The sequence below is a fragment of the Macrobrachium rosenbergii genome, chromosome 20 (assembly GCF_040412425.1).
Source record: "Macrobrachium rosenbergii isolate ZJJX-2024 chromosome 20, ASM4041242v1, whole genome shotgun sequence".
In the NCBI taxonomy this organism is placed as follows: Eukaryota; Metazoa; Arthropoda; class Malacostraca; order Decapoda; family Palaemonidae; genus Macrobrachium; species Macrobrachium rosenbergii.
In genome coordinates, this window is record NC_089760.1 from 42,155,382 (window position 1) to 42,167,500 (window position 12,119).

Here is a 12,119-nt window from a genome sequence, read left to right on the forward strand (position 1 = left end):
TATTTATAAAATGTTCAACAACTCATAACTATAAGTACATCCAGCGTAACTTGAGGACGATATGGTTTTCGAAGTGATAAAAATATTCCTGATGAAAAACAATATGCTTGACATATACATTTTTTTTGCATGTATTAGTGCCTGCTAAGCTGACATCTATTTGAACGTCAAATTTAAGGACAGTAAAACCTGCTTTGAAGCTACAAAACTCCACCGAATGGACTGAGACAAAAGAGTCTCGTAGACCCTTTGATTGTTTCTGCAGGTTTATTTTGTATTTTTTTTGTAATCTCGTTTCTTTTGTGTCCTATGAACTTGTAATCCATTGTCCTTAAGCCTTTGCCGTTTCAGCCCATTGTTTTTTACTTGCCTGGAGCAACATCGTCCAAAGATCCACTTTTGTGGAGGGTATTATGTTTTCGACTGTGGATGGTAGAAACTTTATTTTTATTTCAACAGCATCCCTTTATTTGTCTTTTGATACAGAGCGATATTTGGCTTTTGTTTATAGTTTTCCTATCTTTAGGTAGCTCTTATAATGGTCTTTATTTATTTCTACTTAATTAATAGCTCTTGATTCTTTTATGTTGACGCAATTGGCGTGTACAAACACACACACATACACATATATTTATATATATATATATATATATATATATATATATATATATATATATATATATATAGAGAGAGAGAGAGAGAGAGAGAGAGAGAGAGAGAGAGAGAGAGAGAGAGAGAGAGAGAGAGAGAGAGAACTTTTGTATTTTATTCCAAACAGTTATGGATGAGCCCTTTGCGTGTCCCCAAAGGTTAACAGTCGGTTATTTAATACCTGTATTGTGGTCTTTTCAGAACAGATTTTAATTCACGAAAGTGAATAATATTATTAGACACTTCGGCTGAACGCTAAGGAAATTCATCTTAGAGGAACAGAACAAGGTAGAGGTACTTTGCAAGCTAATTTTATTAGCTTGTGGCAAGAATTACGTTTTTCGCTCCTAATTACATTAGTATTTACGTAAATTACATTCCGTACTTCATTGTATTATACCAAGTTATTTTTAAGTTTATACACTGTTCCATTTATATTCCATCCCACTTAATTTGAGTGTATTATTCATGATAATTTTAATTCCCGCAAGTTCTTGTTAATATCCATTTTTCATTCATTATTCCCTACACTGCGTTTTTGCCTGTGGTTGTGAATTAAGAAAAAATGGATAATTGACGTAATGGGTAGCTGCAGGTCCAAAATAATACTCTAAGTTAGTTAGAGTGTTAATATATGCTGATGTAATATTCATGAGCTTATGCGGGGTAGTATACGTTCTAGATGATGACAGATATTTTCGACATTGATGTTTTAAGTTTTCCTGATTAAATTTCTTTTGTACGACCCATATGGCAATTTTAGTTCTTGGAAATAAAATCGTATGTGTTTATTCATATCTCTAGCAGTTGGACCTAAAACAGGAATGTCACAAAGGAAATTTGTGGGTATGAATATGCTGATACACTATGCATGAAATTATAGACACTTGACATATTGCGGATGGCCAGTGTGTGAAACTGTTACCAAAACATTTCACTGTTTCTTTTTATGTTTTCACATTTTTATTCTTATATAAATATTTTCAATACCATGAAAGTTATTATTATTATTATTATTATTATATTATTATTATTATTATTATATAAGAGAGCTGCTGTTCAAGCTAAAAATTTCGGGACCTAAAAGTCTGCGGGAAATACTATCCACATTTAACTACACATGACATCTTTCCTTCAAGAAAGCTTAATAGTGGTATATAAATAGTCCACTTATTTTTCTTTAGATCTTGATCGCATTGAATACTTATCCAGTTACACCCTTTTACGAAGTACTTGACTCTTTTAAAATTCAGTTTTTTTTCTACAGGTAGAGTCAAGGACAGTAGTGCGAAGGCATTATATTAAAACGAAAAAGTAAATGGTTGCATGTATATATATACAGTATATATATATAATGTGTGTATGTATGTATGTATGTATGTATGTATGTATGTATGTATGACCCCCTCCCCATAGGTGTCTTTGTTTTTAATTGTTGAACTAAAACAAGAAACTATAAGCTGGAAAATGCTGGTTATGGAATATTGGATTTTATTTCATTAAAGAATGGACCCTCTCTACTTTTTGTATTAATAAAAATTATCTCATTAAGTAACTATTCACAAGTGTAATGACGAAAGGAAGGCCTTCACAAGGTAGAATAATTAACAAGGAAGAAATAAAAAAGAAATAATTAACCAGCTCTCCCAGGTGAGTCTCTCTCTCTCTCTCTCTCTCTCTCTCTCTCTCTCTCTCTCTCTCTCTCTCTCTCTCTCTCTCTCTCTCTCCATCTTCGTACCCCCTAATTTTATACCCTGAGACCTCTTGATAACTTGAAAGGTCACAATAAATACTTAATGGAGGCGGAGGTAATTGCTTTTAGTTCTATCGCTTCACTCCCGATTTATAGCCTTCCCCATTTGTCTTGGGGCCGTTCCGAGATGCATTAAGAGATCGGCTTTTGTGCTTCTTGGCTGAATCATTTCAGTGGAGTCAGGAAGGTGGGCGTTTCCCCACCGGTGTGGAGTGTATGTCTGTATATAGAGAGATTTTTTTTTCATTTAATGTATTAGTAAATTGTCTGTATTCACCATCTCTTTGCTTGCTTTGTGTAAAAGACTGTGTGTGTGTTTCTCTTTTTTCAGTGATTGTCAGTTGTGTTTATTCAACATCTCTTTGATTGATTTGTGTAAAAGACTGTGTGTGTGTGTGTGTGTGTGTGTTTCTACTTTCCATTGATTGTGAATTTTTTTAATTCAGCATCTCTGTGCTTGCTTTGTGTAAAAGACTGTGTATGTGTGTGTTTGTCTTTTTTCATGATTACCAACCGTGTTTATTCAGCCTCTCTTTGCTTGCTTTGTGCAAAAGCCTGTGTGTGTGTGTTGTGTGATTGTATTTTTCCATTGACTATTATTAGTGAATTGTGTTTATTCAGCATCTCTTTGACTGCCTTGTGTAAAAGACTGTGTGTGGGTGGTTGTGTGTGTGTGTGTGTTTGTATTTCTTCAGTGAATGTCAGTTGTGTTAATTCAGCATGTCTTTGCTTGCTTTGTGTAAAAGACTGTGTGTGCGTGTGTTTGTCTTTTTTCACTGAATGTCAGTTGTGTTTATTCAACATCTCTTTGCTTGCTTTGGGTACAGGACTGTATTGTGTGCTTGTATTTTTTCATTAAATGTAAATAGTTTTTATTCAGCATCTCTTTGCTTGTCTTGTGTAAAAGACTGTATGTGTTTATGTGTTAGTATTTTTCAATGATTGTGAATTGTGTTTATTCGGTGCCTTTTTATTTGCTTTGTGTAAAAGACTGTGTGTTTGTGTGTGTGTTTATATTTTTCGTAGATTTTGAATTGTGTTTATTCAGCGTCTCTTTGCTTGCTTTGTGTAAAAGACTGTTTGTGTGCGTGTGTGTATTTTTTCATTGAATGTTAATATTTTTTTATTCAGCATCTCTTTACTTGCTGTGTGTAAAAAAGTGCGTGTATGTGTATGTTTGTGTGTGATTGCCTTGTATTTCTGTAAATAGAGGGATGTGAGAATTCAGGGGAAGACCAGATATATATTTTTTTTTAAATCTGTGCAATCTGAAAGTGGGCGAGTTTGAAAACGATCCGATGTCAGTGAGATTCAAACTTGAGCGTTTGGTTTAGATACAGTGACATGATTGATATTTGTGGCCTAATGCTTATAAATAAAACAAAGCCACGCTCATATAAATAAATGAAAATATATAATATTAATATATATATATATATATATATATATATATATATATATATATATATATATATATATATATAAGAAAGATTAACAATACTAGTAACGAAAATTGACTAATCCATTTGAAGAGCAATGAAAATAAAATATTTTTGATTTACTGAAAGTCAGGCACTAATGCAGATTACCTGCCAGTCTCCATTCGAATAACTTCATAGAATTTTTTAAAGCATCTGATATATATATACGAGTATATATATAAACGAATTATATGAAATTATTTATTTTAGTGAGTGCTGCTTTCATAGAGTCAAGAATCATTATTCTTACTCGAGTCCAGCTTACGTTCCCTTGTTACAAATGATACTCTAGTCCATTTTGGTTATTAATTGCAAAGCGATGTCAGTTTGAGATCACGGGGTTTAAAAAGTTTTAGCTTTGCCTTTTGGGAAAATAAAACACCTCCGGGACTTGTTTGTTTTGCTTTCGATCAGAACACTGCAATTACAGGATTAGTCCTGCGTGAAGTTTTTCTTACATTTTGTTCTGTGTGTGTGTCTTTTTTTTTGTTTTCCTTTGTTTTTGTATTTTATTTTTAAATTTGCTTAACGTGAAAGACGGAATGAAGCGATGCCCTTGTCAAGAGTACTCTTACACCAGGGATGATGAAGTAATCGGATTATGTTCTTCCCATTTCTGTACTTGGAAGAGGGGAAAGGGGAGAGAAAGCTATCAGAAAGCAAGCTCAGTACTACAATTGCATGCAAGTGTCAAGACCAATTACGTAGGAGATATATTGACTGCGATTGAAAATGAGAATGACACTGTAGTAGAGATGAATCATTAGGGGGGGGGACAGAGGTCCTAAAAATCCAAGCTAGAGAAGCGCCGGAATAGATTGGAACTGGAGTATAAGATTTAGGCCAGAAACCATACTCTAGGACCTATGAGGTCATTCAGCGCTGAAGGGAAATTGAGGGCAAAAAAGTTTTGAAGGTGTGACAGGAGGAAAACCTCGCAGTTGCACTATCAAGCAATTGATAGGGGAGGGTGGAAAGCAAGATTTAAGGAAGGGAATATGAACGGAGGTAAAGTGAACGGTGAAAGGGGTTGCAGCTAGGGGCCGAAGGGACGTTAGAAAGAATCCTAAGTAATGACAACAGTGCACCGTTTGAGGTACACTGTCGGCGCTACAGGGAACGGAATCGATTAATAACAAAATGTTTACGTCAAAATATACATGAGAAACGAAGCAGATGATGAATGTATGCATTGAAGGATGATGAACTAAGGAGTGGAAAGGCCATTCATTGAATAAATTAGTAATATTAGGAGATGAAAACTAGTGACGAATGGATGTAGAATAGCCCCCCTAATATTACTCATTGAGTAAATGAGTAATATTAAGGAGACAAAAGCTACTGACGAATAGTTGTAGAATATTACCCAGAGTGGAATCCATTATTATGCAAAGTGATTTTCTTACGGATTCATTTCGAAAAGGCTTTTATCAGTTCCGATTGAGGGAGAAGAAATTTCATACTTGGAATAATGGTGCGAGAAACCTCAGCGAGTTGAGGAGATGAATGGAGAATGGCATGTAATTTGCATTAGTGCCTGGCTCTCATTATCATTAAATCAAGAACGTTTTGCTTTTATGGATCTTGAAGTTAGCTAGTAATTTTTCGTTATTATTATTATTATTATTATTATTATTATTATTATTATTATTATTATTATTATTATTATTATTCTTATTCTCTCTCTCTCTCTCTCTCTCTCTCTCTCTCTCTCTCTCTCTCTCTCTCTCTCTCTCTCTCTCTATATATATATATATATATATATATATATATATATATATATATATATATATATATATATATATATATATATATATATATATATATATATTTGTATGTATATATATGTATGTATACATATGTAATATCTGCCCTGTTTCATCATTTTTACAGCTTACTCTTCATCTATATTTTCTCTTCGTCTGTCGCGTAAACAAAACATATCTATTTTCCCTTTCCCTTCTATCGATTGTTTCCACCCACATTCGCTTATAAAATACAATCAGATGTATATTACAACCCGTAAAACACAATAAAACAAAATACTTTCTACGATTCCTCTCGTAGCCTCGCCGTGAATATGCGGAATTTAAATCAGCCAGAATGGAAAAACTGTGCCATTAATACAAATAAATTTGCATATATAAAACGTTTCTAGGCATCAGGCTGTTTATATAAACAAACATTCAGGAACGTGAAATCTCCGCTATATCCAAATGCATCGGCTCGAGTTAATGATATGATAATATGGTATGATAATATGATATGATATCTTCATCACGGTCCGGTGTTTATGAAAACCGAATTTAGTACCGGGGCGGGGTTTTGGGTAGGCGGGTGCTGGGTTGGTATTAGCAACGGTGAAATTTCTTCGGTAATTTTTCGAATCAATAAATAACTACTATGCTAAATTTACATCTAATTAAGTTCAGCTGTTAGACTCATTAATTATTCGATTATATGCAAATTGTATATATAAGATAATTTGGATAAAATGTAGATTTTTCGTTTATGAAATAGTTTTGGCGATTTTCCGCTAAGCAGTTCAGCCGTCTCTGATGATAGGATTTGTTTAAGCTTTAAGATTGGGATGTTCACAAATCCTGCAGATTGTTTCAGGAATGCTGGGTCCTTTTGAAAGCAACGGAATCCTTGGAAAAAGATTTTTTCCAAATCTCGAGAGGAAGGGACTGACTCCCAATTCTACTCATATCTCCAAACAGAGTCGTGATATTGATGGAGGCTGATTTGCAGACGCTTTAAAAGTCAGAATAGAAGTGTCAACATTGCCAGTTCCATGACCTGACTTTAGGTCTTGACCTGACCTCTCTTCGCTTTTCCGGGCGTTACGGACAGTCTTCGGCCTACTCCGTGACCTCACTTAGAAAGATATTGCTCCCCAAAAGTGAGTATAAGTTGGTTGCCGATTTCCACTTATGCAGAACATTACCGAGTTGTTTTATCCACTTTGTAAATCTGTGACAGAACTTTTGCTTTGAGGATCTCCTTGAATTTTTCAGCTGCAGCCATACACTTCAAGCAGGTACCGTTCACAATATTGAATGTGTATAGACAAAACTTGATTCTGTATAGACAAATAGTTGTTAGGTCGTCGAAATACTCCAATCTGTTGCATTGAATACAGAATGTTAAAGTTTTAAAGCATTTTATATATATAACGTTATACTATATATATATATATATATATATATATATATATATATATATATATATATATATATATATTTATTGTATACTTTGTTTGTGTGTGTGAACTTGTATTGTAAATGTATTAAAATGTGTACTACTATGTATGATGTGCTGAATGCAGGCATAAGAATCGTAATGTATATATTTTACACTAGGTTTGTAATAGTATAGTTTCTGAAGAATGATAGTGATAATGATTTCTGAAATATTGAAGCTTATTTTTATGACGAAACTTTTGCGAACATCTCAATCCTAAGGCCCCGGAAGAGGGGTAGTACCGTCAGTGTACCTCATGCGGTGCACTATAGGCATTACTTAAGATTCTTTCCAGCGTCCCTTCGGCCCATAGCTGCAACCCTTTTCATTCCTTTTGCTGTACCTCCGTTCATATTTCCTTTCTTCCATCTTACTTTCCACCCTCTCCTAACAATTTCCGTTTCAGCGTTGAATGACCTCATAGGTCCCAGCGCTTGACCTTTGGCCTAAAATCTATATTCTCTCTCTCTCTCTCTCTCTCTCTCTCTCTCTCTCTCTCTCTCTCTCTCTCTCTCTCTCTCTCAATCCTAAGCTAGACCAAATCCTGTTATTAGAAACTGTTGAACTGCTTAGCGGAAAATGGCTCAAAAATATTACATAAAAGTAAAATTAACATTTTATGCAAAGCATCTTATAAATATTCTTTGTATAAGCAATTAATTAGCGAGTCTAATCGCCGAATTAATTAGATAGAAATTAATCATTGTAGTAACTTACTTATTCGGAAAATTACCGAAGGCATTTCGGCGTTGCTAATAACTCCCCCTCAACCAACCCCTCTTCCAACCCCACCCCCACCCCGTACTAAATTCGGTTTTCGTAAACACAGGACCGTGATGAAGATATCATATCATATTATCATACCATATTATCATATCATTAACTCGAGCCGATGCTTTTGAGTCCAGCAGAGATTTCGCGTTCCCGAACCTTTGTTTATATAAGCAGACTGATGCGTGGAAATGTTTTGTATAATATGTGCAAATTTATTTGTATTAATGGCGCCTATTTTATTCTGGCTGATTTAGGTTGTGTATATTCTCGGTGTGGCTACGAGAGGAATCGTAGAAAGTGTTTCGCTATATTTTATTTTATGGGTTGTATTATACATCTGATTGTATTTCCTTGTATCTCCCCTAGTGACGTATGTTATTAACGTAGGTTCGGTGGTGTGTGAGTTGTATACAGGAGAGAGAGAGAGAGAGAGAGAGAGAGAGAGAGAGAGAGAAGAGAGAGAGAGAGAGAGAGAGAGAGAGAGAGAGAGAGAGAGAGAGAGAGTTTATCTTTCATGGTTCGTATTGAACTTGGGAGAGTGTGTGTGTGTGTGTATAAATATATATATATATATATATATATATATATATATATATATATATATATATATATATATATATATATATATATATATATATATATATATGATATATGAGAGAGAGAGAGAGAGAGAGAGAGAGAGAGAGAGAGAGAGAGAGAGAGAGAGTTTATTTTTCATGGTCCGCATTGAACTTGGAAGTGTGTTTGTGTGTGTGTGTACGTGAGAAAGACAGACAGACAGATTTTCATCTTTCATGGATCGTATTGAACATGGAAGAGTGTGTTTGTGTACGAGAGAGAGAGAATTTTTATCTTCCACGTTCCGTACTGAACGCTCGGAAGCGCGACCATTTCCAAAATCATTTCCACTCCAGCACGGAAATGCAACAACGTTTTTGTGTGCGAAGGAGCGGTAAAGCAGACTAATGAAGGGTCGCGTTCTTCTGATTGTTGGACAGCCAAAAATACAACGTGCACGAGCACGGAAGATATGATTCATCATCACAGTGGTTATTGAAGATTTATTGTTGAATTCCATGCTCAGAAATCTCACATCTGCACGCTAGTTGTTCAAGTATTATGATGAAGTATCTTTAATTCTTCGTGATTACAATGCACAGAACATTTACTTTAACGCGATTAGTGAAGCAATGTATTATATTATTGTAAAATATATTGGGTGACATTTTATTTTTTAATTCACGGTAGTAAGCTGATATATGCAGGTGGTAAGTTCTGTTTTCACGGTTGGGGGAGTAATAACTAATTCCATATTTCATAATAAAATAATGTGGTGTAGTTTATAATTCAAATGTTCATAAAATGTCCATTGCTAATGTAAACATTTTCCTTGGGGATTATTTCTTTTCAACGTTAAGCTGCTGAGATTAATTCATAGCTGAAAATATTTGCAGATGGATGAAGTTAAGAGGGAACGTGAGGCGCAAGAATAATATTATGAGGATAAATGACTTCTAACAAGAAAGAACAGTGAAGAATTGAAGCAAAAATTGGGAGTAAAGATGTTGGGTGATGGAAGAGGTGACACAGAGTAGGTGAAGCAAGCAAGGTAGCTGGAAGTTTGTTGACTTGTTGAAATGTTGAACCAACTCTACTTCACAGAAGTGAATTGTTGATGTTAGATACGAATGAAAACTAGATGCTGGAAGCCTGAGAGATGGATTGTTTACAAACTACAATTGGTATAAAAAGAAAGAGAAAGGGTGAAAAATGTGAAAATATATATTAGTGGCAAAGAGGGTTAGTTTAGGTGAGATAATGGATCAGTAGAGTTTTTAGATGGTTTGGTCATGTGGGAGGAATAGGATAGGTTTGCAAACAAACTATGCAGTAATGAAGTTTTACGAAGAAGTCGTGGCAATAGATAGCTCGATGGTGTTAAAGAGGTATTAGAGAAGAGGGGCCTTAACATCAAGGCATTGAGGTGAATGGTGTAGTGGATGTAGGGTGTTCCGACACGCTGCTGATGAGCTTGGTTTAGTGTATGAAGCAGGTAATTTTGTGGAAGTTTTCTCAGCAGCTTGCTTGTGAATGTGGCAGTGATCATTGTCTTTTAATTTCTTGGGAGCCACCCGGTGTTAAGGAAGGCAACTTAATGTTGAAAAAATACCACTATTATATTATCCTAGTTCCACGTCCTGACGGCAGGGAAATTTTTCATTACATGAACGTTTTAACTGTCAGCAGAGCCACATCATATCTTGGTATGAAATATGGCATATGCCATTAGTATTCCTACCATGAAAACGGTGCTTATCATTTGCGTATCGCAGCCTGCCATCGTTCATTGCACAAACAAACAAATTACAATGATATAATGTAATGCTGCATTAATCACGTTAAAGTAATTGTTCCACATATTGTAAGCAGGGAGAAATAACTCTCTCTCTCTCTCTCTCTCTCTCTCTCTCTCTCTCTCTCTCTCTCTCTCTCTCTCTCTCTCTCTCTCTCTCTCATAGAATTCCACCCTCTGATAATCAATAACATCCAGTCTCTCTATCATGTAATGCAAAGCCCAGATACCAGTATTCTTACAGATTAAAAACCTATAGAAACAAACTCTTCCCCCATCCGTAGACGCAGATGATTCATTAACTCAAAGTGAATGGAGTTTGGGAATAGGGTAGGAAGTTTTTTGGTTTTTTTGCGAATTCGACTCCCTAGCCCCTTCAACCCCTCTCCCATTGAAATCCCTCCCTTCCCCCCCACCCCGCCCATTACCACTACAGTTGTCTATTTGTTAATTCTGAGTCTTCCAAATGAAGGGAAACCAGTATCGGATTCTTATCAGTCGTTCTCATTTCGATTTGAGTGACGAAATGGAATGGAAGATTGAAATTAGTTTTTTTTGTACTTGTGAATTCCTAAGAACTTTTATCATCCCGTTTTTTAATGAAGATTTGCAATGCTTTATATAGGCGATATAATTTTAAGCGTATTTACGAGACTATCCCGACACACTTTCATTTAAGAATGTATATTGATGCTGCTACAGGAGACGTAAATGAATTTTTACCGTTAACACATCTGGAACAAATATCTACAATTTATCCTTCTTCCATCTTACTTCCCACCCTCTCCTAACAACTGTTTCGTAATGCAACTGCTTTGATGTTTTCCTCTTGTTACACCTTTCAAACCTGTTACTCTGTTTCCCTTTCAGCGCTGAATGACCTCATAGGTAGATCCCAGCGCTTGGCCTTTGACCTAAATTTTATTTGTCATTCATTCATTCTACCATTTATCCTGCCACGTTTTTGTCGACTATTTTCTTTACTGTTGAGAAAACATAAACCTTTCTCTATGATATTTTGTCACTGTAGGTATCAGGAATGTGTGCTGAATATCGTTCTCCAATCATATGTCGACTAAACCGTGCAATATGAACTGAATATCGAAATGACGTGAGGTTTAAGTTCCAGTTCATTCTTCAAGAGGTCTTCTTAAAACGCTGTCTTTAACCAATTAAGGTATTATAATCAGTGGCGTCGCTATGTGGGGGGTTGGGCTCCACTAGCCCCCCAGTTGAAATTCCCTTTGTATCTAAATTTTAACCCTTACAGTATTTGATACATTTGTACACAGTAAGAGCTGAAAATTAATGAAAATTGAGCTCTATCATTTCAAATACAGGTTTACTGATTACTAATACTATTATTTTCCTTCATTCACATGGATATATACCTTCGAGAATAATATAGTTTACAAATACAGAATTGGTACACCAGTTTTGTGTAATTTTCTTTGGCCCCCCCAAAAATATCTTGGCCTCACCTAGGCCCCCCACTATAGAATGCCACCTACGCCACTGATTGTAATGCTGTTGTGAGCATTGATGTATTACTTAGTCGTAGAGAAAATCGTATGTGGCAACTCTGTAACAAAGATCAAGGAATGCCAAGTTCTCAAGGCACAACTATAGTTTATTTGAAGGGTTGCCTTGCATGAAGCCTGTGCTTGAGCAACTCTAGGGATGTTACATTTGAGAACCGTAGTAAACATCGGATGCTTTTATTTTACATTTAAATTAAATGCTGCTGTCTTAATTATTTTGTTGTAAACAATGCCCATTTTACACTACGTATTTGAGAAGGAAGCGTTCATTTTAGTCTGACTCAGTGTTACTAAAAAAAAAAAACTTCCCGTGGTTTTGC